This window comes from Bos taurus, chromosome 17 (assembly GCF_002263795.3).
Source record: "Bos taurus isolate L1 Dominette 01449 registration number 42190680 breed Hereford chromosome 17, ARS-UCD2.0, whole genome shotgun sequence".
Taxonomy (NCBI): Eukaryota; Metazoa; Chordata; class Mammalia; order Artiodactyla; family Bovidae; genus Bos; species Bos taurus.
The window spans coordinates 4,463,298-4,486,866 of NC_037344.1; positions in this window are offsets into that span (position 1 = coordinate 4,463,298).

Consider the following 23,569-nt stretch of genomic DNA (forward strand, 5'->3'; position numbering starts at 1 on the left):
TCACTTAGTATGATCATCTCTGGGTCCACTCATGTTCCTGCAAATGGCATGGTTCTGAGAATGAGCTCTAGTTCATCTTCAGTAACGCTGACACTGTGTGAGTGCCTACTGCACAGCAGGCTCTGTGCTTTCTGCCTTCGTTTTCATTTAATAGCTCTCGTAATACTAATAACAGGCCTATGTGGTGGGCCCTACTCACAGAGGAGAAAACTGAGTCACAGGCACACACTGCCAAGGTCACACGGCTGAGGAATGGCAGACGGGGCTCAAACCCGTGCCTGCGCTCAGTCATCATACCGCCTCTCGCGTCTTCCTCTAAGGCCCTTGGAGAAGGGCAGTTACATTAAGAAGCATGTCTGTACTCCAATCGCTTCACTATTTCCAAGTTCTATGACCTCAAAAAGTACTCAGTACAACGGTTCAGGCTACAGCCTCAGGAGGCTCACCATCCTGGCACCCCACCGGTTCCACTCCTGATTCTGAACCACAGGGTTTCTTCTTCACCTGCTGCCACTCATCATGTGTTCAAGGGTCTCAGCTTCACCTGTAAAATGGGCTGTGAGTCCCCAGGTGGATAGGGAGCCTTCTTAGACCCTCCCCATCTCTCCCCTCTGACACCAGAAGGGGTCAGAGGCCCAGAGGAAGCAAGCTGCTCGTTAGGACCCAGTCACACCGTTTCCCAGAGAACGCCCATTTCTAAAGGCAGAGTGCTGCACTGCCAGACCCTCAGGGTGGGGAGCAGATGGCAGACAACTGTCTGGAGGGCGGAAACCCACGTCTCCCGACTCCTGAGCAGCACCTCCCCCAGGACAGGCTGCCCGGCGTCATCTGGGGACAGGCAGGCAGTAGCCATGAGCTGGGCCCTGGAAGGGGCAGGGCGGCCACCAAGCATCTGACAGCCCCAACCAGTGGGCAGCCATGCGTCTGCCAACGTGCAACCTTGGTCTGCGGGGAGGCTGCAGACTCGTCACTGCCGCATCTCCACCTTCGGCATCCTGGCCCCGAGTTCTTTTTTTAATATATTTATTCATTTGGCCATGCCGGGCCTCAGTTGCAGCACGTGGGATCTTGGAGTTTCACTGTGGCATGTGAGCTCTTAGGTGCAGCGTGTGGAATTTCATGGATCCTGGGGCCCCTGCGCTAGGAGCACGGAGCCTTACTGGCCTCTACTGCTTACCCTAGGTAGATGAGGAAAGGTTGAAAACTGTCTTCAGACTGGCAGGAGGCAGGGTGTGGGGCCACAGCATCTGGAAGGTCTTTGCTTGGCGTTAGTCTGCCTGATGTTTCCTTGGGGAAACAAAGAGCAGTGGATTTTTTTTAAAAAATATTTTTATTATTATTTATTTACTTGGCTGCACCAGGTCTTAGCTGCAGCATGTGGGATCTTTAGTTTCAGCATGCCAACTCTTCGTTGTGGCACTTGGGATCAAGTTTCCTGACCAGGGATCGAACCCAGGTCTCTTGCACTGGGAGCCTGGAGTCTTAGCCATTGGACCACAAGGGAAGTCCCTGGGCAGTGATCCTTCACCCTGCTCAGTGGCCTTCCCAATCTGACTCAGACCTTGGCCATCACACGGTTACTGCCTGTGTGCTGAAAACGCTGCCCTGGCCTGAAACTTTTGATCAGCTGCCCTGGCCTGAAACTTTTGATCAGAGCTCACAGGGCCTCCAGAATTGCCTCCTTCCCCTAGCCTGCCTCTTAAGGGCTTTCTGGAGAGGCAGTATGGTTGAGTGGTTAATGGGAACTGATTAGATGAGATCCCATCTCTTCTGTGAGATCTGGGCAGGTCACTGAACCCCTGTGGGCCTCTATTTCCTCCTCTGTAAAGTGGATTTAGCCATGGGATCCACTTCAGAGAGTGGTGATGAGAACACACAAGTTGGTACTTAGAAGGGGCAAGGCTTGCTATATGATGGTTAGCTCTTGTTATGATTATTACAATCACAAATGTTCATTCTCCTGTGGTCCTCTTCCTCAACTCTTGTCACACTCTACACCCCCAGAGGGCTCTATGGGACACTTGGGACAGGTGACAGGCACATCTCTGAGGGCTGGGCACCACTGGCACTCAGGACAATGCCTGGTACGGTGGGCACTTGGTATATATTTACTGAATGAATGAATGCAGATTTCTGCAGGATGCCTAGGATCTAGCAGGAGTAGGTACTCAGTATTTTTCCCAAGGGATTATTTTTGTTTTTTTAATTTATAGGCAAGACTGTGCCCCTCAAGCTGCCTTTCAAAGGCTTTCTGCTCGCACAGCTAAGACTTGGGACCAGGAACCCTGCCTTTGCTTACTGCCATGTCCCAATTAGTGCCAGAGCCTGTCTAGAGCCTCATTTTCCTGAGAAGAAGACTAATGCCCAACCCTAGGTCAAAAAGAATGAGATGACACAGGAAATGTGCCATGAGCTTCACAAAAGAAAACCTTACTATAATTATTACCATAAAGCGACATTATTTAGCATGCAACCCAAAACGCATTGAGTCAATGGGGCTGTTCATTTACTGAAGATCAAGGAGTCCCTTGTTTAGTTCCCTTCCCAGGGGCAAGGGTACAGTGTTCATAGCTAGCTCTCTGAAGATACAGCAAATCCACTGACTCACTGCAGCTTTCAAACGCAGGTTGAACAGACCTGTCCTCTTCTCCTCACCAGCTTAAGTAAACCTTAGTATGTACTCTGAACACTGGACACAGTTTGGAAGAGATTCCAGGGCTTCCTTGCTTGTAGGGTTAACTGTTAGAGATCTGGTGAGGACAGTCTTACAGATAAGGCTGTCTTCGCCCCAGGCTGGCATCCTGCACACAGGCGCGGCCATCCCCACTGCGGTCCCCAGCGGGTGTGCTGTGCACACCAGGTGTCCGGCCTTGCTGGACACTGCCACAAACAGGTGTCAATCTTCTGCACACTCCTTAGACACCACTGGAGTGTCAATCGACCTTGCCCACAGGACTGCAGCTTCTGTTGGCTTCCAAATTCAGCCATCTGAAAAAATCTTGTCATTATGCTTTAAAAGTGACTTATGTTTCATTTTCTGCACACTATGTACCATGAGAACCCAGAATCTTTGTATTAAGATGAAGCTAACAGCAGTTTAGTAAGGGCTTCATGACTCAATAGCATCCTTGATTTTCCAAGGTGGGCTCGATAGGACGGAAGCAAACAAGAGACAGCAGGAAAAATAAAAAGTTGGCAACAAGAAGGCTTGAAACAGGAGGGAAGGGGGCAGGGCACAACCTTTAAAAGAAGGACAGAGCTCGAGGACGAGACACAGGCTAGCCAGAACCAAACAGGCCCAAGATGGCGAACAAGCTGACTTCCACCAGACCTTGAGCCTCAGCATCTACACACTGGAACACATCGGTAAGATAGATGACACACCCACAGCCGCGTGTGACTGTGACAGTCCCACAGAGATCAAAAAGGGGGCCGCGGCCCAATTCCTCGAAGTCCCCGGCCCTTCCCCAAATACCGAAGAACGGATGTTTTTGAACTGTGGTGCTGGAGAAGACTCTTGAGAGTCCCTTGGACTGCAAGGAGATCAAACCAGTCAATTCTAAAGGAAATCAACCCTGAATATTTATTGGAAGGACCGATGCTGAAGCTCCAATACTTTGGCCACCTGATTCGAAGAGCTGATTCATTGAAAAAGAGCCTGATGCTGGGAAAGATTGAGAGCAGGAGGAGAAGGGGACGACAAAGGATGAGATGGTTGGATAGCATTATGAAGTCAATGGACATGTGTTTGAGCAAACTTGGGGAGATAGTGAAAGACAGGGAAGCCTGGTGTGCTGCCATTCATGGGGCTGCAAAGGCTGACATGACTGAGTGACTGAACAACAATTCCTCCAAGTCATTAGCCTATGAAATTATGCACTCCTATAAAAACTGACCACCTCATACCTTGGTGCAGCTCTTGCCTTCTAAGATGGCCTATACTCTGTGAAGTGTGTTTCTCTCTAAATAAATCCACTTCTTACCTATCACACTGTCTCTCATTGAATTCTTTCTGTGATGAGACATCAAGAACCCAGGCTTCATTAAGTCCTGTGACCTGGTGTGATCTCAGTTAAAAGACTGTGGGCAAGTCCCAATCTGAGTTACACCATTTCAGGCTGGGGACTTCCTTATGCAGAACTTCTCAGACCTTAGTGTATTATTACGTATTGTGACCCTCTAACAGAAGATTTGGAGAAGGCGATGGCACCCCACTCCAGTACTCTTGCCTGGAAAATCCCATGGATGGAGGAGCCTGGTGGGCTGAAGTCCATGGGGTCGAGAAGAGTCGGACATGACTGAGCGACTTCACTTTCACGCACTGGAGAAGGAAATGGCAACCCACTTCAGTGTTCTTGCCTGGAGAATCCCAGGGACGGGGAGCCTGGTGGGCTGCCATCTATGGGGTCGCACAGAGTCGGACACGACTGAAGCGACTTAGCAGCAGCAGCAGCAGCAACAGAAGATTATAGAGTACATGATCCTCAAGTTTGTTTGACCAGAAATCATTTTTCATTCCCCTTGCCTCAAAGCCAATGTCTCAAGGAACTATAAAAACTGCTTATTAGCATAGCAAACTTTCCCACAAAATAGGTCTTTTCACCCTCTACGAACTACAAAATGAATATTACTCTCATTTCTTGTAAACAGCCAGAAAAATATTACTCTTCTGCCCCAAAAGTATGGGAGGCAGCCAAGAGGCACTGAAGCCTTTCTTCTGACCCAAGAAATCCTCTTTAGTTGTTGTTTTTTAATGGTCTGTCCTCTTAGACCAAAGTCATTTCAGGGAATAATCAGAGTAACCGGTCATTGGCAAGTGAGTCTCCTACAAACGGTTCAGCTGAGTGGGGTTGAGGGGCTGGTGGAGTGCTGTTTGCAGTGGCAGAGGATTATGGCACCAAAAGCCTGCAAATAGCACCCACTGCCTTAGCTGAATTGTATCCAGGAGGGCCTGCCTCACCCAGCTAGGCCCTTGGGCCACAAGTTCATGGAGTTTGCTGGGCAGATGTTGTCTTTGTCAGGCGACCTCATCTGGTAAAGGCTGCTAATCGTTTGCCCAATGTCCATTGTCACTTTCTTTCATATATTTGAAGCCCTGATTTTTAAATGGATCCAGGAATACCTATAATACAGGCTTCATGTCACATGTTCTCTTGCAGCGAGGTGTGGCCAGAGACTACGTTTCCACGAATGAGATGTACACAGAAAGACTGAGTGATGGCTTCCAGGAGATCTTGCTTTAGGACAGGTGATAAAGACCCTTGTTTCCCCATCTTTTACTTCAAGCACTTCCCTTCCTCCTGGTTGGAATGTGGGGAAATGGCTGGTACTCAAGCAGCCCTTTTGGTCCATGAGGTGGAAAACAGTTACTGAGGGTACCCAGGAAACATAAGCAGTGGAGCCCTAGACTCCGGCAGTTTTATGAACTGGACTGTTCACCTCTGGATTCCTTTTATCTGAGAGAGAAATATATTTTCCTCTTGATTAAGCTATTGTGGGTTTTCTGTAACAGTTGAATTACATCTTAATTATACAGTAGATAATGCCTAAAATATTTTTCATTTAGAAATAATTTTAAACTTACAGAAAAGTAGCATGCCTATTACAGTGAATTCTGGTATACATTTTACGCAGATTTACCAATTTGTTAATATTTTGCCACATCTCTTGGTCTCACTTTCTCTTCATAGACACACACACAATTTTTAACCATTTGAGAAGGAATCATATACATCATGCTCCTTTTTTCTTAAATACTTCAGTGTGAACAAGGCTCCCATAAAACCATAGTCACCAAAGTCAGGAATTTTATTATTGGTAAAGTGCATGTATGCTAAGTCCCTTCAAGACTCTTTGTGACCCTATGAACCGTAGGGATTCTCCAGGCAAGAATGCTGGAGTGTGTTGCCATGCCCTCCTCCAGGGGATCTCCCTGATCCAGGGATCAAACCCACATCTCTTACGTCTCCTGCGTCGGCCAGCGTGTTCTTTACCAGGAGGTCCATCTAGGAAGGGCTACTGGTACAGTACTATTATCTAGTCTACAGTTCATATTCCAATTTTACCAACTGCCTCAATAATTTGTTTCCCAGTCCAAGATCCAATCAGAATCATATATTTATTAGTCACATCTCAGATAACCATTTTTAGAGAGTATTTCTCAAAAAAAAAGAAAGAAAAAAGAAAAATCCAAATTAAAAAGCAATCAGATTATTTGCATATCCATTCAGCTTACTGCCACTACCACCTCTTTACTAATTCACAAATCTGCCATTCTCCTGTGTCAAGCTCAATTCTAGACCTCTGCTTTCTGCCATCTTTCCCTGTTGCTATAACAGTGGGCATGAATGTCCTGGCTAAAGCTCTCAAGAATACCAACAATGCTGAAAAGAGAGGCAATTGCCAGGTGCTTATCAGGCCACACTCCAAAGTCATCATCAGGTTTCCAACTGTGATGATGAAGCTCGGTTCAGTCACTCAGTTGTGTCCGACTCTTTGCGACCCCAAGGACTGCAGCATGCCAGGCCTCCCTGTCCATCAGCAACTCCTGGAGCTTCCTCAAACTCATGTCCATCCATCCAGTCATTGGTGATACCATTCCAACCATCTCATCCTCTCTCGTCCCCTTCTTCTCCTTCCTTCAATCTTGCCCGGCATCAGGGTCTTTTCTAATGAGTCAGTTCTTTGCATCAGGTGGCCAAAGTATTGGAGTTTCAGCTTCAGCATCAGTCCTTCCAATGAATATTCAGGACTGATTTCCTTTGGATGGACTGGTTTGATCTTCTAGTTGTCCAAGGGACTCTCAAGAGTCTTCTCCAACACCACAGTTCAAAAGCAGCAATTCTTTGGTGCTCAGCTTTCTTTATAGTCCAACTCTCACATCCTTACATGACTACTGGAAAAACCAGAGCTTTGACTAGATGGACCTGTGTCAGCTTTTTAATACGTTGTCTACGTTGGTCATAGTTTTTCTTCCAAGGAGCAAGCATCTTTTAATTTCATGGCTGCAGTCACCATCTGCAGTGATTTTGGAGCAAAAAAAAAAAGAGTCTCTCACTGTTTCCACATCTATTTGCCATGAAGTGATAGGACCGGATGCCATGATCTTAGTTTTCTGAATGTTGAGTTTTAAGCCAACTTTTTCACTCTCTTCTTTCACTTTCATCAAGAGGCTTTTTAGTTGCTCTTCACTTTCTGCCATAAGGGTGGTGTCATCTGCATATCTGAGGTGATTGATATTTCTCCCAGCAATCTTGATTCCAGCTTGTGCTTCTTCCAGCCCAGCATTTCTCATGATGTACTCTGCATATAAGTTAAATAAGCAGGGTGACAATATACAGCCTTGACGTACTCCTTTCCCTATTTGGAACCAGTCTATTGTTCCATGTCTAGTTCTAACTGTTGCTTTTTGACCTGCATTTGGAATTCTCAGGAGGCAGGTCAGGTGGTCTGGTGTTCCCATCGCTTTCAGAATTTCCCACAGTTTACTGTGATCTACACAGTCAAAGGCTTTGGCATAGTCAATAAAGGAGAAATAGATGTTTTTCTGGAACTCTCTTGCTTTTTCCATGATTCAGCAGATGTTGGCGATTTACTCTCTGGTTCCTCTGCCTTTTCTAAATCCAGCTTGAATGTCTGGAAGTTCACGTACTATTGAAGCCTGGCTTGGAGAATTTTGAGCATTACTTTGCTAGCGTGTGAGACGAGTGCAATCGTGCAGTAGTTTGAACATTCTTTGGGACTGGAATGAAAACTGACCTTTTCCAGTCCTGTGGCCACTGCTGAGTTTTCCAAATTTGCTGGCATATTGAGTGCAGCACTTTCACAGCATCGTCTTTTAGGATTTGAAATAGCTCAACTGGAATTCCATCACCTTCACTAGCTTTGTTCATAGTAGTGCTTCCTAAGGCCCACTTGACTTCACACTCCAGGATGTCTGGCTCTAATCCAGTGTTCACACCATTGTGGTTATCTGGGTCATAAAGATCTTTTTTGTATAGTTCTGTGTATTCTTGCCACCTCTTCTTAATATTTTCTGCTTCTGTTAGGTCCATATTATTTCTGTCCTTTATCGAGCCCATCTTTGCATGAAATGTTCCCTTGAAATCTCTAATTTTCTTGAAGGGATCTCTAGTCTTTCCCATTCTATTGTTTTCCTCTGTTTCTTTGCACTGATCACTGAGGAAGGCTTTCTTATCTCTCCTTGCTATTCTTTGGAACTCTGCATTCAGATGCTTGTATCTTTCCTTTTCTCCTTTGCCTTCAGCTTCTCTCCTTTTCTCAGCTATTTGTGAGGCCTCCTCAGACAACCATTTTGCCTTTTTGCATTTCTTTTTCTTGGGGATGGTCTTGATCTCTGTCTCCTGTACAATGTCATGAACCTCCATCCATAGTTCTTCAGACACTCTGTCTATCAGATCGAATCCCTTGAAACTATTTCTCACTTTCACTGTATAATTGTTAGGGATCTGATTCATGCCATACCTGAATGGTCTAGCAGTTTTCCCTACTTTCTTCAATTTAAGTCTGAATTTGGCAATAAGGAGTTCATGATCTGAGCCACAATCAGTTCCAGGTCTTGTTTTTGCTGACTTTATAGAGATTCTCCATTTTCAGCTGCAAAGAATATAATCAATCTGATTTCAGTATTAACCATTGGTGATGTCCATGTATAGAGTCATCTCTTGTGTTGTTGGAAGAGAGTGTTTGCTATGACCAGTGCGTTCTCTTGGCAAAACTCTGTTAGCCTTTGCCCTGCTTCATTCTGTACTCCAAGGCCAAATTTGCCTGTTACTCCAGGTATCTCGACTTCCAACTTTTGCATTGCAGTCCCCTACGATGGAAAGGACATCTTTTTTGGGTGTTAGTTCTAGAAGGTCTTGTAGGTCTTCATAGAACCATTCAACTCCAGCTTCTTCAGCATTACTGGTTGGGGCATAGACTTGGATTACTGTAATATTGAATGGTTTGTCTTGGAAACAAACAGAGATCATTTTGTCATTTTTGAGACTGCACCCAAGTACTCCACTTCAGACTCTTTTGTTGATTATGTGGGCTACTCCATTTCTTTAAGGAATTCTTGCCCACAGTAGTAGAAATAATGGTCATCTAAGTTAAATTCGCCCATTCCAGTCCATTTTAGTTCACTGATTCCTAAAATGTCGATGTTCACTCTTGCCATCTTCTGTTTGACCACTTCCAATTTACATTGAATCATGGACCTAACGTTCCTGGTTCCTATGTATGGTTCTTTACAGCATCCGATTTTCTTTCCATCACCTGTTGCTGCTGCTAAGTCACATCAGTTGTGTCTGACCCTGTGCAACCCCATAGACAGCAGCCCACCAGGCTCCCCCATCCCTGGGATTCTCCAGGGAAGAACACTGGAGTGGGTTGCCATTTCCTTCTCCAGTGCATGAAAGTGAAAAGTGAAAATGAAGTCACTCAGTCGTGTCTAACTCTTCAAGATCCCATGGACTGTAGCCTACCAGGCTCCGTCATCCATGGGATTTTCCAGGCAAGAGGACTGGAGTGGGGTGCCATTGCCTTCTCCACCTTCTATCACCAGTCACATCCAAAACTGGGCATTGTTTTTGCTTTGGCTCCATCTCTTCATTCTTTCTGGAGTTATTTCTCCACTGATCTCCAGTAGCATACTGGGTACCTACTGGCCTGGGGAGTTCATCTTTCAGTGTCCTATCTTTTTGCCTTTTCATACTGTTTATGGGGTTCTCATGGTAAGAATACTGAAGTGGTTTGCCATTCCCTTCTCCAGTGGACCATGTTTTGTCAGAACTCTCCACCATGTTTCTGAGAACTCTCAGAAGCATGGTAGTATTGGCTAATTTGAAATCATTGGTGATCACAGGGCTGGGAAAATTGCTGTGAATCTCACAGGCAGGCTAAGTAAATGTGGAGTGGTCAGCCCCAGATTTGATGTGCATCTCAAAGATCCAAGAAAATGGCCAAATAACCTTCTCCCATCCCATCAGTTTGGTTTCATTGTACTGACAACCTCAACTGACATCATGGACCATGAAGAAGCAAATGAAAACACACAGGAGGGAAAATCCTTGGATTCTTTTCCTAGGGATGTAATGCATCCAAAGAAAATGACTCAGTGGACAAAAAAATATTATAGACCCCTGAATACAGCAGCACCCACTCACCCCCAGCTCATCCCAATGTGATTCCGTAGACCTACCCACATCTCCTTCCCCCATTATTCCCACCCTGCTTCCAGGAGTTCTGCCCGTCCAGGGCACAGCGAGGCCACAGTAATTGCAGTGTTAGAAATTCTCACATATGGAGTGTGGAGAGAGATCAGCCCATTACGCACACCATTTCCAATAACCGTCTAATGGACTCAATGTACTGGAAATAGTTGCAGAGGCGCTTGACAACGAGGTGGGCTCGGGGATCCTTTAAGCCTCCTGGAGGTAAACAGCCATTAAACAGTTGTCTGAGCTTTGCTCAGATGTAGCAGCAATCAATATCTTGAATGCATTTGATGAGGTTGACTTAGGAGGTATGATTTATTCGTCCTTGAGGGTTTATTTTCACTGTATCTGTCTCTATAGCAAGAATCACACTTGCTGACATTTCATTGCTGATGTACAGCAGAGCTCTCTGCACCTTCACTGGGCTTATTCTTTAGGCACCAGTCAATTCCTTGCATTTTATATAAAGAAAAGATAGGATTTTTTTAATAGTGAAATTTATTAAAAGGTATAGGTGGGTATATTACTAAAATAATCACCCTGTTCCCAGCAAACAGATCTTGAGGAATCAGAGTAGTAGTGGCTGGCTACCACCTTGTAGGGAGGCTGGCGACCTGATAAATAGGCTGACAAGGACTCCCTCCCTCGGACACCCTGGAGGATCCTGCTGATGAGCCAGGGAAGCCCCACATCTAATGATAACCCGACAGGCCGAGGGGACACATAGGCACTGTCTGTCTCCATTGAACTTGGGTCTCAGGCTGAAGCTGGAAAAGACAGGGGTGGAGGGGGGGGGTCATTTTTCTGGCAATGAAATGCACTGACTGCGCTTTCGGGAAGACCACCATCTGCATAATCGCCGTCACATTTTCAAACTGCAGTTTCGTTGATTCAGAATCACCAGGTGGGTGAGCAGATGGTGAGCGCAAATGTCTCCCCTGAGAAGGAGGCCGTCATACAGCAGTTTCTGCTGTAGCTGCAGAGAGAGCACCCAGGCCGGCTTTGGGGGGAGCAGGAATCTGGGCTGGAAGGTGGAGGAAGAGGGGGTGGGCTGCTCACTCCTGTGGCCTGGCCCTTCCAGGTCTGTTTCTCCTGAGACCACCGTGAGAAAGTGTCACCTGCATTCCTTTTTTAGGGCCCTGAATTTAATGATGGAGCCAGGGGTGCTCTGCCTTCTGTCCCCGTCCAGCTGTAGCCCCACCACGATGCTGCTGTATCTCCCGCATTGGATACAGGGCGGGCACATGGAAGCCCTCCAGTACACATCTGTGTGCTGGAGGAACAGTTATGAGCTAGCCCAGAATCCCATCAACAGAGACACCATCCCAGAGATACTGGGAGTGAAAAACGGACAACTGCGCACCATCAATACCCTCTAGGAAGTGTTTCCAGAGTCAGTTAAAAATCACTGAAATGAGTGGACTTTCCTGGCGGTCCAGTGGTTAAGAATCCACCTTCCAATGCAGGGGACATGGGTTCAATCCCTGGTTGGGGAACTAAGATCCCACATGCCTCGGGGCAACCAGGCCAGTGTGTCGCAACTACTGAGCCCAGGTGCCACAACGAGAGGAGCCACGCAGCCCAAAGAAGAGCCTGGGCACCGCAGCGCAGACCCAACGCAGCCAAATAAATAAATATCAAAAAACAAATGCCTGTTACTTTAAACAAAAACACTGGAATGAGAAGAATTCCTCGGTGGTCCATTGGTTAAGACTCCATACTTTCACTGCAGAGGATGAGGCGTGGGTTCGATCCATAGTCAGGAAACTAAAGTCTTGAATGCCACACAATATGGTTAAAAAAAAGAGAAAGAAAATCACTGTAATGGGACAAATTCCTTGGTTTCTAAGGGAAAATAGAAAAGAAAAAGGGAAGGAAGGAGGGAAAGAAGGGGAAGGAGGAATGGGAGGAAGGAAAGAAGGAAAAAGGTAGAGAGGAAAAAAGAAAAAGTTACTAAAAATAGAGGCCTTGGGGGGGAGTATAAGAGAAAAAAATACAAGACAACCAAACGCAACATGCAGGTAAGTTCCATTCTGATTCCACAAACTAAGTATTAAAAAATGCTTTGGTGGACTTCCCTGGCAGTCTAGTGGGTAAGAATCCGCTTCCCAGGGCAAGGGACATGGGTCCCATCCCTGGTCCGAGAAGATTCTACATGCCAAAGGGCAACTTCAAAGCCTGTGAGCCACAACTCCTGAGACTGCATGCTGAACTACTGAAGCCCCTGTGCCTGGAGCTCGCGCTGTGCACAAGAGAAGCCACCGCAGAGAGAAGCCTGCGGACTACGACTGGAGAGGAGCCTCTGCTCGCTGCAGCTGGAGAAAGCCCGAGCACAGCAACGAAGACCCGGCACAGCCAAAACCAAATAAATGCCTTTGTGACAACCAGTTTGAAGTATTAGATGATATGAAAATATTATTATTAATATGATTAGGTATGATAATTACATGGTAATTACGATGTTGTTTTTATGTCTTTGCTATTTATACTGAACATTTATAATTGAAATGACCTACCTGGGATTCACTTTAAAATATATCAGCAAAAACCAAAACTCAAACCAGGTCTCTGTATCCACCTAGAGGGGTAGGATGGGGAGGAAGATGGGAGAGAATTTTAAAAGGGAGGAGATACATGTATACTTATGGCTGATCCATGTTGAGGTTTGACAGAAAACAGCAAAATTCTGTAGAGCAATTATCCTCCCATAAAAATAAATTAATTTAAAAAATTAATCAGCAAAAACCAAAACAGCAAAAAGTTGGTAGGGAATGGACAAGGCTGGCAAAATGTTGCTAATTATCGACACTGGGTTTGAATTCATGTAGGTTCATTATACTATTCTTTCTATGTTGTATAGAAAGAAATTTACTTTTTATGTAACTTTGAAACTTTCAAAAGAAAAACATTTTACAAGCAGAACTCACAGTCTCTAACCCCTGAACCAAGATGTACCATCTTTTTTCTGTTAGTTAATTTAATGCATGTTTACTGAAACTCTGCTATGCAAAAAGCATTGAGGTAGGAGCTGTGAGGGATACAGAGCTATGTAAAACAAGATCAAATATCAAATATGTACAGGGTAAATATCTCTGATGGTTTATATTTGACTACCTGGGCACAGAAAACCCTGACTCTTCCCAGAAGCTAGGTATGCTCATCTGTAGCCAGCAGCCTCCTTTCTAAAGCTGGCCACACCCCTTACTAGCCAGGTCATCTTGGACAAGCCACTTACCTTTCCTAAGCCTCCGTTTCCTCGTTGATAAAAAGCTATTAATGGTAGGGACCACTTCGTGAGCTGGTTATGAGTATTAAGTACGATAATAACAGGCTTAGCCAAGTGTCTGCTTAGGCTATTGATAAAGAGCCAGTGACAACAGCTAGCATCGTGAGCTGGTTAGAGCAGCCTGTTTTTGACCAGTAGCTCTTTGAGCCATCAGGAAAAAGTACCCTTTTCTCAGGGCCATGAACAAGGGTGGAGGACTTGGCTGGTCTTAGCCCCTTGTGTAGGGCTCAATCTGTACCTCATATGTGGTGCCTCTGAAGATGTTTCCCAGACCCACCCTGATTCCTGTCAAATTTCCCAGAAGGAAGGAAAGCTCCAGAGCTTGCCTACAACTGAGCTTGTGGAAGAATGTGCTTAGCACTCAAAAAGCAGATGCTTGGCGCTGACCAACTTGTGTTTGGTGGTTGTTGCAGCAGGATAGCTGGGTTGAGAAAAAAACACCCCCCGCAGATGCTTTACAACGAACTCCCCGCAAACCCCCTCTTCTTCCACCACCAGCCTTCACCTCACTGAGCTGGGGTCCTGTTAAACATGCCATTGCTAGAGCTCAGTCCTCCTCATGCATTTTAAAACTGTGTTTTCATTTCTCCTCAGGGATGGTAACAGAAATAGTGACTAATGCAGATTAATGCTTAACATAGACTAATTGCTTGTTTCACTGGGAATGAAAGTTACTTTATCACTGGGCCTGATTACACCTTGTTTTATCTCCTCTTTCTCCTCCTTCTCCTCCTTCCCCGCAATCCTTCCCCCGCCTCCACTTTAATTAAAAGGCAAATAGTGTTAGCACCACCAATCAAGCCATTCACTTCAGCACGTATTTTGCTACGGGGTGGATTGAAATGTACCAGCCACATCCCAGCTGCAGGCACCATCAATGCCTCTGCGGTCACACAAACGCACATCTGTATTGGAGATGCAGATGAAGCTAGAGCCTGCCTGCGGGGATGCCTTTGTGAAGAGACACGTGCCTCATCCGTGCAAAGCACTGGGCTGCAGGGGAAATGTACATGGTTCACGTGCACCGTATCCAGGCACGGACAGACACCACATGCAGACCTTTGGGAGTCAGAAATTCAAATCCATTACAGACTATCTGGAAGGCTGGAGGAATACTTCACAAGGTTGGTGCTTTTGTCACTGTTCCGACCAAGGATTATAAGGAGCCTTCATTAATATTAACATCTTTACAAATACTATGAGTTAGGGCTATCTTCTCTACTAAAATGCCCTATAAATAAATATACATTTGTATACATCATCCAGTCCCATCACTTCATGGGAAATAGATGGGGAAACAGTGGAAACAGTGTCAGACTTTATTTTTTGGGGCTCCAAAATCACTGCAGATGGTGACTGCAGCCATGAAATTAAAAGACGCTTACTCCTTGGAAGGAAAGTTATAACCAACCTAGATAGCATATTCAAAAGCAGAGACATTACTTTGCCAACAAAGGTCCGTCTAGTCAAGGCTATGGTTTTTCCTGTGGTCATGTATGGATGTGAGAGTTGGACTGTGAAGAAGGCTGAGCGCCGAAGAATTGATGCTTTTGAACTGTGGTGTTGGAGAAGACTCTTGAGAGTCCCTTGGACAGCAAGGAGATCCAACCAGTCCATTCTGAAGGAGATCAGCCCTGGGATTTCTTTGGAAGGAATGATGCTAAAGCTGAAACTCCAGTCTTTGGCCACCTGATTCGAAGAGTTGACTCACTGGAAAAGACTCTGATGCTGGGAGGGATTAGGGGCAGGAGGAGAAGGGGACGACAGAGGAGGAGATGGCTGGATGGTATCACTGACTCCATGGACGTGAGTCTGGGTGAACTCCGGGAGTTAGTGATGGACAGGGAGGCCTGGTGTGCCGTGATTCATGGGGCCGCAAAGAGTCGGACATGACTGAGCGACTGAACTGAACTGATGGAGCTTCCCTGGTGGCTCAGACAGTAAAGAATCTGCCTGCAATGCAGGAAACCTGGGTTTGATCCCTGGGTTGGGAAGATCCCCTGGAGAAGGAAACAGCAACCCACTCCAGTACTCTTGCCTGGAGAATTCCATGGACAGAGGAGCCACTATAGTCTGTGGGGTTGCAAAGAGCTGGGCATGACTGAGCGACTAAGCATACACACACACATATACATCTATAAATTTTGGATTACATCAGAAGGATGACAGATAAAAATGCTTCCTCAAATAGTCAAATGAAAATAAATTCAAATTCATACACTAAGGTAGATTGTAATAGCACAGCATATTACACAGGGGGTTTTTTTTTTTTGGCCACTCCGAGAGGCATGTGGGATCTTAGTTCCCTGAGCAGGGATCAAACCCGCACCTCTTGCAGTGGAAGCACAGGCTTAACCACTGAGCCACCAGGGAAGTCCCACAGAGTTTTTCTTCGAGTAAATTACTAAGACTACTGTCTTCCAGATAACAAATATAGGGATAATTTTAAACAGCAAATAAGAAACGTTAAATCTATATTATAGTGAGAGTTTGTTTTCTGAGGCATGCCACTCACAATGACACACTTCTAAGAATCTGCCTGAAATATTGGCTCTAACTCTGTCAAAAGAGCAACCTCTCCACCCTTCAGTGTGGATTGATTTCTCAAAGAGAACAAAGTCCTTGCAGTGCACAGAATTTATATCAAATGAAAATCTTTTAAAGAAGTTTGAGTAAGTGCTAGATTAGAATTGGAAAAACCAATAATTTGGGAATACCATTTAATGATTTTTTTAACAATGCAATTGAATCAACCACTAGACTTTGTAATGTAAGAAACATTTTTATATCTTTAAGCCTATTAAACTGGTTTCATTTGAGAAAATGGAAAATGAACATTTTAAGTTCTTTCAAAGAAGTTCTCTATGATTTTAATTTCAGTCAATCATGATTCTCCACTAAGTGTATATTAAGGTCATTTTCTTCTAATTTTGTGCTTACCACTGCCAGCCTTTGGTCACTTTTTAGCCATATACATTTTTTTCTAGTTTCAAAAGCAATAAATGTTCTTTGCAAAAATTCAACTATCATCTATTATCCTACCACAGAGAAATGATTACTAGACAATTTAGCATCACGTTATATGCTTTTCTAGTCAAACATACTATTAAAACAGTGCTTATTAAAACAACATAATTCACAGTAATTTATCATTTCTTTCACATTGTACCAATAACATGTCATGGATAACTTCCCTTATGGAACTGTTTGGTTCTATAAGCCCAATTTTCAGTGCATGGTTGCAGAGTATGCTGTTTTATGGATGTAGCATAACTTACTTAACCAACCGTCTAATGTGGATAAAACAATATTATAAACAAATGGGAAAATATCCTTGTACAAACACCTTTTCAAAGTTCTCTTATTTAAAATGCTTTCTTTCACTCCAGTGTTCTTGCCTAGAGAATCCCAGGGATGGGGGAGCCTGGTGGGCTGCCATCTACGGGGTCGCACAGAGTCGGACACGACTGTAGCACCTTAGCAGCAGCAGCAGCTCACTATATTTTTGTGTTTTTTTAATCACCATAGATAAATCAAAAATTAAGTAAGTGACAACAAAATTGGCAAATGAGCCTTAGAAGGTACATGATTTCATATTTTAGATTTCATTCAAACCCTTCATATTTTCTGTGGTTCTGAGCCAGAAAATCTGCAGAAGAGAAATTCTAGGTCGAGGGGTTTAGGGCCACTTTCAGCACTCAGCCTAGGCTTATTGTGGGACAGAACCCCAGGCCTGTCTCCTCCTTGGATTGTGGTGTTAGGGGGTTTGGCCAGGATCTGCCTGCGTCTCTGCCCTCCTGCACTCTCTGGGGGCAGGTGCTCTGCTTCCATTTTTGCTGTGCTCCGTGTCAGGTTCTCTGCAGCCCACAGTCACACCTTTCCCAGAGGCAAAAGCAATTCAGCAGCTGAGGACTTGCCCATGATAATTCTAAGTACGGAGTGTAGTGGTGAACTGGAAACAAACGACTTGTTAAAAATTCTGCATATGAAAAACGAGTAAGGTTTCAAAATAAATATTGTTTCCTTGCCATTTTGTTGGACTGCTTTTGATCCTTTTGTAACACAAAATTTTCATTCAGGGCTTCTTCCCATGTTGCAATTTGCCATTGCATCATCCTCGTGTCATGGTGTATTTCTCAATGGGCTATTTGTTTGGAGACTTTTTCCTTTTCTTTTTGCCAAATTCTGTGAACAATGATTTACTTCAGTGGGAAACTCCACACCATCTTTGCAGAAAGATCATGTGTGCAATTGTATTCCTTTGTGCTTTCATTGGTTTGGTTGTATAAGAGAAATCATTTTAAAAATATAAAGTCAATAATTCAGGTTAAAGAGAAATAAAATTTCAACATGTTCTTTTTCCTCCCTGGGCATTGAACTGTTCACCTTTAGCATGGAGTCATGAACTACAGGACTTAGGGAACTTGAGTGAGGTCACATAGCTGGTAACCATTGGAACCAAGATTTGAACCCAAACTTTCTGGCTACAGAGTCCAAATTCTTAATATTATTATATGGCTAATTCCACTATACACACCCAGTCTTGCGGCTAGGGAAGAAGTTAAAAAATTATTATTCACAAGGAGTATTTAATTTGAGGTTACCAGACCAACTCCTGGGAGGTCAGAGCACACCAAACTGAAAGCTGAAGATTAAAACCAAGTCTGTATACTGAATGATAGGCATTCCAGATTCCATTCTCTTTCTTGCTCTCAGAATGGTGGAAATTAATTGTATCTATCCAAAGCAGAAGTATTCTTAGGAGATGTAGTCATAGAAGAAACCAAATATTCCCATTAAAGAAAAATTCTTCCCACACTGCCTTTAGGAGTCTCTCAAAGAAAAACTTGGCTCACTGCCAGATCATTCTTCAAAGAAGGTCTGCCAATTACCAAACCCATCACACAAAGCCTGCAATCAAAGGTCTTAGAGCTTCACTCTTAATGGTACGTGGACAGTCAAACTTCTCCAAACATGTGAGAACAGTCTGAAACAAACAAACAAATTGAAAAAATGGAACTCAGAGGCCACAGAAACAATACAGGGACGATAAAAAGGGTTTAAAAATGCACTGTATTTAACATCTTCGGAGCCAAACAAGAAGAGACTGCACACGTGAAATGACTAGATATTTTCTTAACAATTAAAAAAATAAGAATGACACTTTGGAAATGAAAAATTTGAAAACAAAGATCTCAGCAGCAGGAAAGATAAGAAAATCAGAAGATCAATTTAAGTGGTGTATTGTTCAGCTAAGCAGAGTTCCAGAACTGAAAACAGGAGAAAATGAAACAGAAGGAATTAGTTAAGTGAAAATAAAATACATTTTCTCAGAAATGAAAGGCATGAGTTTTCATATTAAAAAGGGCCAAATAATCAAAATAATTGATGAAAAAACACTCAAATCATGGCAAATCACAATACATAGGAAGAAAAAACACCGAAAGAGATGGAGAAAGGGAACAACAAAGGACTTTTCAGTAGCAAGAAAGGGTAGTGGAGGAGTCTTCAAAATTCTGGGAAAAACTATTTTCAGATAGGGATTTTATACCCAGCCAGACTATGAAATGCCTGGGGTAGAATAAAGACATTTTCAGAGATACAAGGACTCAAAATGTACCTTGCATGTACCCTTTCTTTAAAAACCCCTTGAGGAAAAAACAGAATTAAATCAAGAAAGAAGAAGATATTGGGCTCCAGAAAAAGAGACTCCAATGTGGGAGAATTGACAAAAGCAAGTCCCTAAACAACAGCTCACTGGGAGCGGAGAAAAAACAAGAGAAACCAAACAAAACAAAAACCAGCCCAAATTGGAGTAGAATACAGGCCATGTGACACATGTGCTGGAAAGTCGGAAAACAATATTAACAATAGGCTCATAGAAAATCTAAAGAAAAAACGAAGTGTTTATTAGCTCTGGGTAAAATGAAATGCGGTATATAAACTATGTGGCTTGGGAGTGACAACTTTTATACAGTCATTATAATATAAACAATGATTTAAGGAAGACTTGTCCCGTAACTAAGTTGTGGAGAAGGAAAGCAAGAAAACAGAGTATCAGAGAGAAAGCTAAATTCCCATCTCCTGTGGCTGAGTCAACAGATGATACCCAAGTTGACCAGTAAACAGTCGTGCATGTGTGCGAGACGGTCTCAGGAAAAATATCTGAGGGGTGAGGGATGCTGGCTGCCTGCAGGGAGGGGGTCAGAGAGATTCAGGAGCAGGGAAAGGAGACTCTTTATTGTTTTTACCCTTTTTCTTTTTCTTTTGAACTATGTTGATATATTACCTTTTGGAATAAAGAAAAGAAATAATTAAAGGAGAAATAGCAGAAAGAGGATAATTTTTTAGAAACAGGAAACAATAGAAAAGTGTAAGACTGTTCAAAGGGGTTGTTTTTAAGGAGGAGAACTGGGGGATGAAGTAAAAGGAAGATAAGAGACTGCTGTATGCATTATAGGTATAAGCTTTAAAAACTTCAATTTTATTTTTAAAATTAAGTGCACGTATTTATATAAATAAAAAGTTAAAATAATTTTAGAATATGCGAACAACTATAGAGGTAAACTTGGTGAGGTGATTTAAAACTGGCTACAGTAGGAATTTATGCAGATGTCAACCCTGAGTGAGCAAAATGCTAATGTCCTTAATAAAACTTTTTCCTCTAATCACTTTTTGTCCAAAAAGGTACAGTAGAAAGTGAATTTGTATGTGAATAACAAAAAGAAATACTACTTAAATCTCAAAGAAAGGACATGTTCCTCAGCTTCTTCACTTTGTAGCACATTTTTAACATGTGATCCCATGACATGAGTTATGATTTTAGAGAATACATAATCTACAAATTTCAGAGGTCTACAGTAACCACCAAATTACATTAAAACAACTAAAGAAAGTAGTCTTACATATGGCTACGTATACTTGGGTAACATAAAGGTTAATTTTTCCAATAGGTCTTGGAAAAGCTGGGTTCTTAACATGCTTTTATGATTCTGACTCCTAAAAAAATACTTACCCCTTAACTTGGAGAGCATGGGACCTGTATCAACCCCTTTAATTCACTTGATTCAGTGGTAACTGATCACTTGGATCCAAGGGACCCAAAGAAGGTTCTCTCAGAACCTTGGCATCAGAATCTGAGGTCTGTTGGAGCTGCCCCACAGGAAGAAGAGCCCTTTTTATTAGCAAGATGTCATTTTAACTGAAGTCTGCAGTAAGAGACCAATGCCTGACATTCCACTCGCTTTACCACAGTCCAGAAACTGCGGCTTTTCGTTCACTCATTGTGATGGTTAATTCTATGTGTCAACCTGGCTGGGCCAAGTGTGTCCAGATAGCTAGTCAAACATCATTCTGGGTGTTGCTACACTGTGTTTTTGGATGAGATTAACATTTTAATTGATAGAGTAAAGCACATTGCCCCCCATACTGTCAGTGGGCCTCATCCCATCAGTTGAAGGACCGAATAGAACAAAAAGATGGACCCTCCTCCAAGTAAGAGAGAAATTTCTGGCAGACTGCCTTTGGACTTCATCTGCAATATTGATGCTTCCTGCCTGATGGCTTTTACCTGGAACATTGGCTCTCCCTGGGTCTCTAGCCTGCTTCCTCCTTACAGATTGGACTTACTGACCTCCATAATCATGTAAGCCAATTCCAATCAATCAATCAATTCCTATTGGTTGTGTTTCTCTGGAGAACCCTAATACACTCATTCAAACAAGTGTTTACTTAGCATAAACTGTGTGCCAAGCAACAAGCTAAGGGCCAGGATAAACAGGTAAAACAATGGTCCTTATCCTTGGAAATTTAGAAATCTGACACTAATTATGACAATAAGAATCTCTCCTAACCAAGTGGCTCAGTGGTAAAGAAGCCACCTGCCAACGCAGGAGATGTGGGTTTGATCCCTGGGTTAGGAAGATCCCCTGGAGGAGGAAATGTCAACCCACTCCAGTAATCTCGTCCACATGCTGCAACTACTGGGGCCCCCACACACTAAAATCCCACGGACATAGGAGCCTGGAGGGCTACGATCTATGGGGTTGCAAAGACTCGGACATGACTGCCCAACAGTCAGTCATCCAGGAAACGTGTGGGACCTGCCTTGTAGTGCTTGGTTTATGAGAACTAGATGATTCAAAGAAAACCAGTACTGGTCTCGTCTGTGAGAGTTCTTTGAGTGTGAACCATTCACTCATTCAGTTCAGTTCAGTTGCTCAGTCGTGTCTGACTCTCTGCGACCCCATGGACTGCAGCACACCAGGCTTCCCTGTGCATTACATTCCCTCATTAGAGAACTCAAATGAAAGCCAAATCGGGGAGCAGAATATTCCAAAGGATTCTGCTCTGTATCTGCTGTATAGAGTACACTAAAGTCAGGCAGGTCTGAGTCAAACCCCTGCACCTTCTTCTTGGTAGTTGGGAACCTTGGAGAGCTGATCCAACCTCTCTGACCTTCGAAGATGAGGACCAAATACCTTCCCATAGGGTTCCTGTCAGGACTCAGTGGGATCACAGGTGCCTGGTGACAAGGAGAGTGCCTGCTCTCCATCACACGTGCTAACCCACGGCGGTTACCTTTCAACTTGCAGCGTTGGTGGATCTTTGATCCATCTCTGTGCTTGTAAAAGCAGCAGGGAGTGGTTATAAAAATCAGCTTGCAAAGTGTAGGATTACAGTTCTCATTTCAAAATTTTGTGTTGAGCTTTTTGAACAAAAGACCCATGTTAGTTCCAAGTACATCAAAACCTTTGCTACTCAGAAAACTAATGGGTGGGAAGTGGATGTCCAAAGAATCTGGTCAATGAAGAGTTAATTCACATTGGCAAGAAGATGGTGCCTGGTCTCTCTCTCCCTCCTGGAGAACCATAAATTTGAATGAAAGAAAAGAAAACGGATGCCTTTACTGTTTGTTAGGCAGAGAACTGGCCCCCAGCCCCCCTCCACCCTTTAAAAACAAAGCCTGGAATATAATCATCTTCTAGAAATCTCAATATTACCTCACAAAACTGATTTGTTTTCCTTTGGGGAAGCTAATGACATCAGTGGCTTTTTTCCCCCCCTGGATTATCTCAGAAATGCTTATTTCTAGGACCTTGGTGAGCAGGGAGAGTCAGATAACACAATTTACTCCACTTGAAGATTATGTTTAACAAAGACAAACTCAAAGGAATTAGGGAAAGGAAGGAGGGGAGGAGTAGGGAGCAAAATTTCAGAGAAACATTCCACTCAGAAGAGTTATAAAAACACTTTCAAAACCCCAGTGTGAAGATAGCAAGTGACTCACATTCTAAAAATTGCACCAAACAATTCTGGAAAATTGTAAAATAGAGATATAACAATGGAAACATATTGCTCATTGCCAAACCAAAAGCATAGTAGAGTTATAACTTTTACTTAAAAGAGCTAAAAAGGAAGGGAACTGGGAAAACGTCCAAGAATGGTCTACTAGTTGAAATTAGGCAATCCTATATATTTAATAAAGCTTTTTGAATATTGAATTTTCACAAGGTTCACCTGTCAAAGAAGTATTTGACAGAGTTTATCACATCATTAAACTCAGAGCTACTGTTAGCTCTCCAGAAAGGCTGGAGGCCAATACGATGCTCACCAGAGAGCGCACAGGTTACTGACAAATTATCATGGATCAGAGTTTCTCAAAGATTTAGGGGAGTCTATTTACATTCTGGTTAATTTGTTCAAGTATTTTAAGTTTGAATCACAAACACAAAAAGGAAGGGAAAACAAATCCAAGCAGAGGTTCAAATGGTCATATAAGAATCTGTAATAATCTAGTGAGCTTTTTGTATAGTGGTACAAGAAAGCTTTTTCCTAAAAGATTCTATAGTGGTGCCATATTGTTTTGGGAACAAGTTCAAAGTCTTCCCTCTGATACTGAAGTTGGGTAGAGTCTCATGTCTTTCTTGTTGACAATAATCACTAAAGGTTAATTATCTGGGTGCCATGAACCATGCTGGACCCATTCTATCAATTTATTCCTTAAGATACTGCAGTGGTTGTCCCCACTCCTGGACGAGGAAACTGAGACTGTGGGTTATGC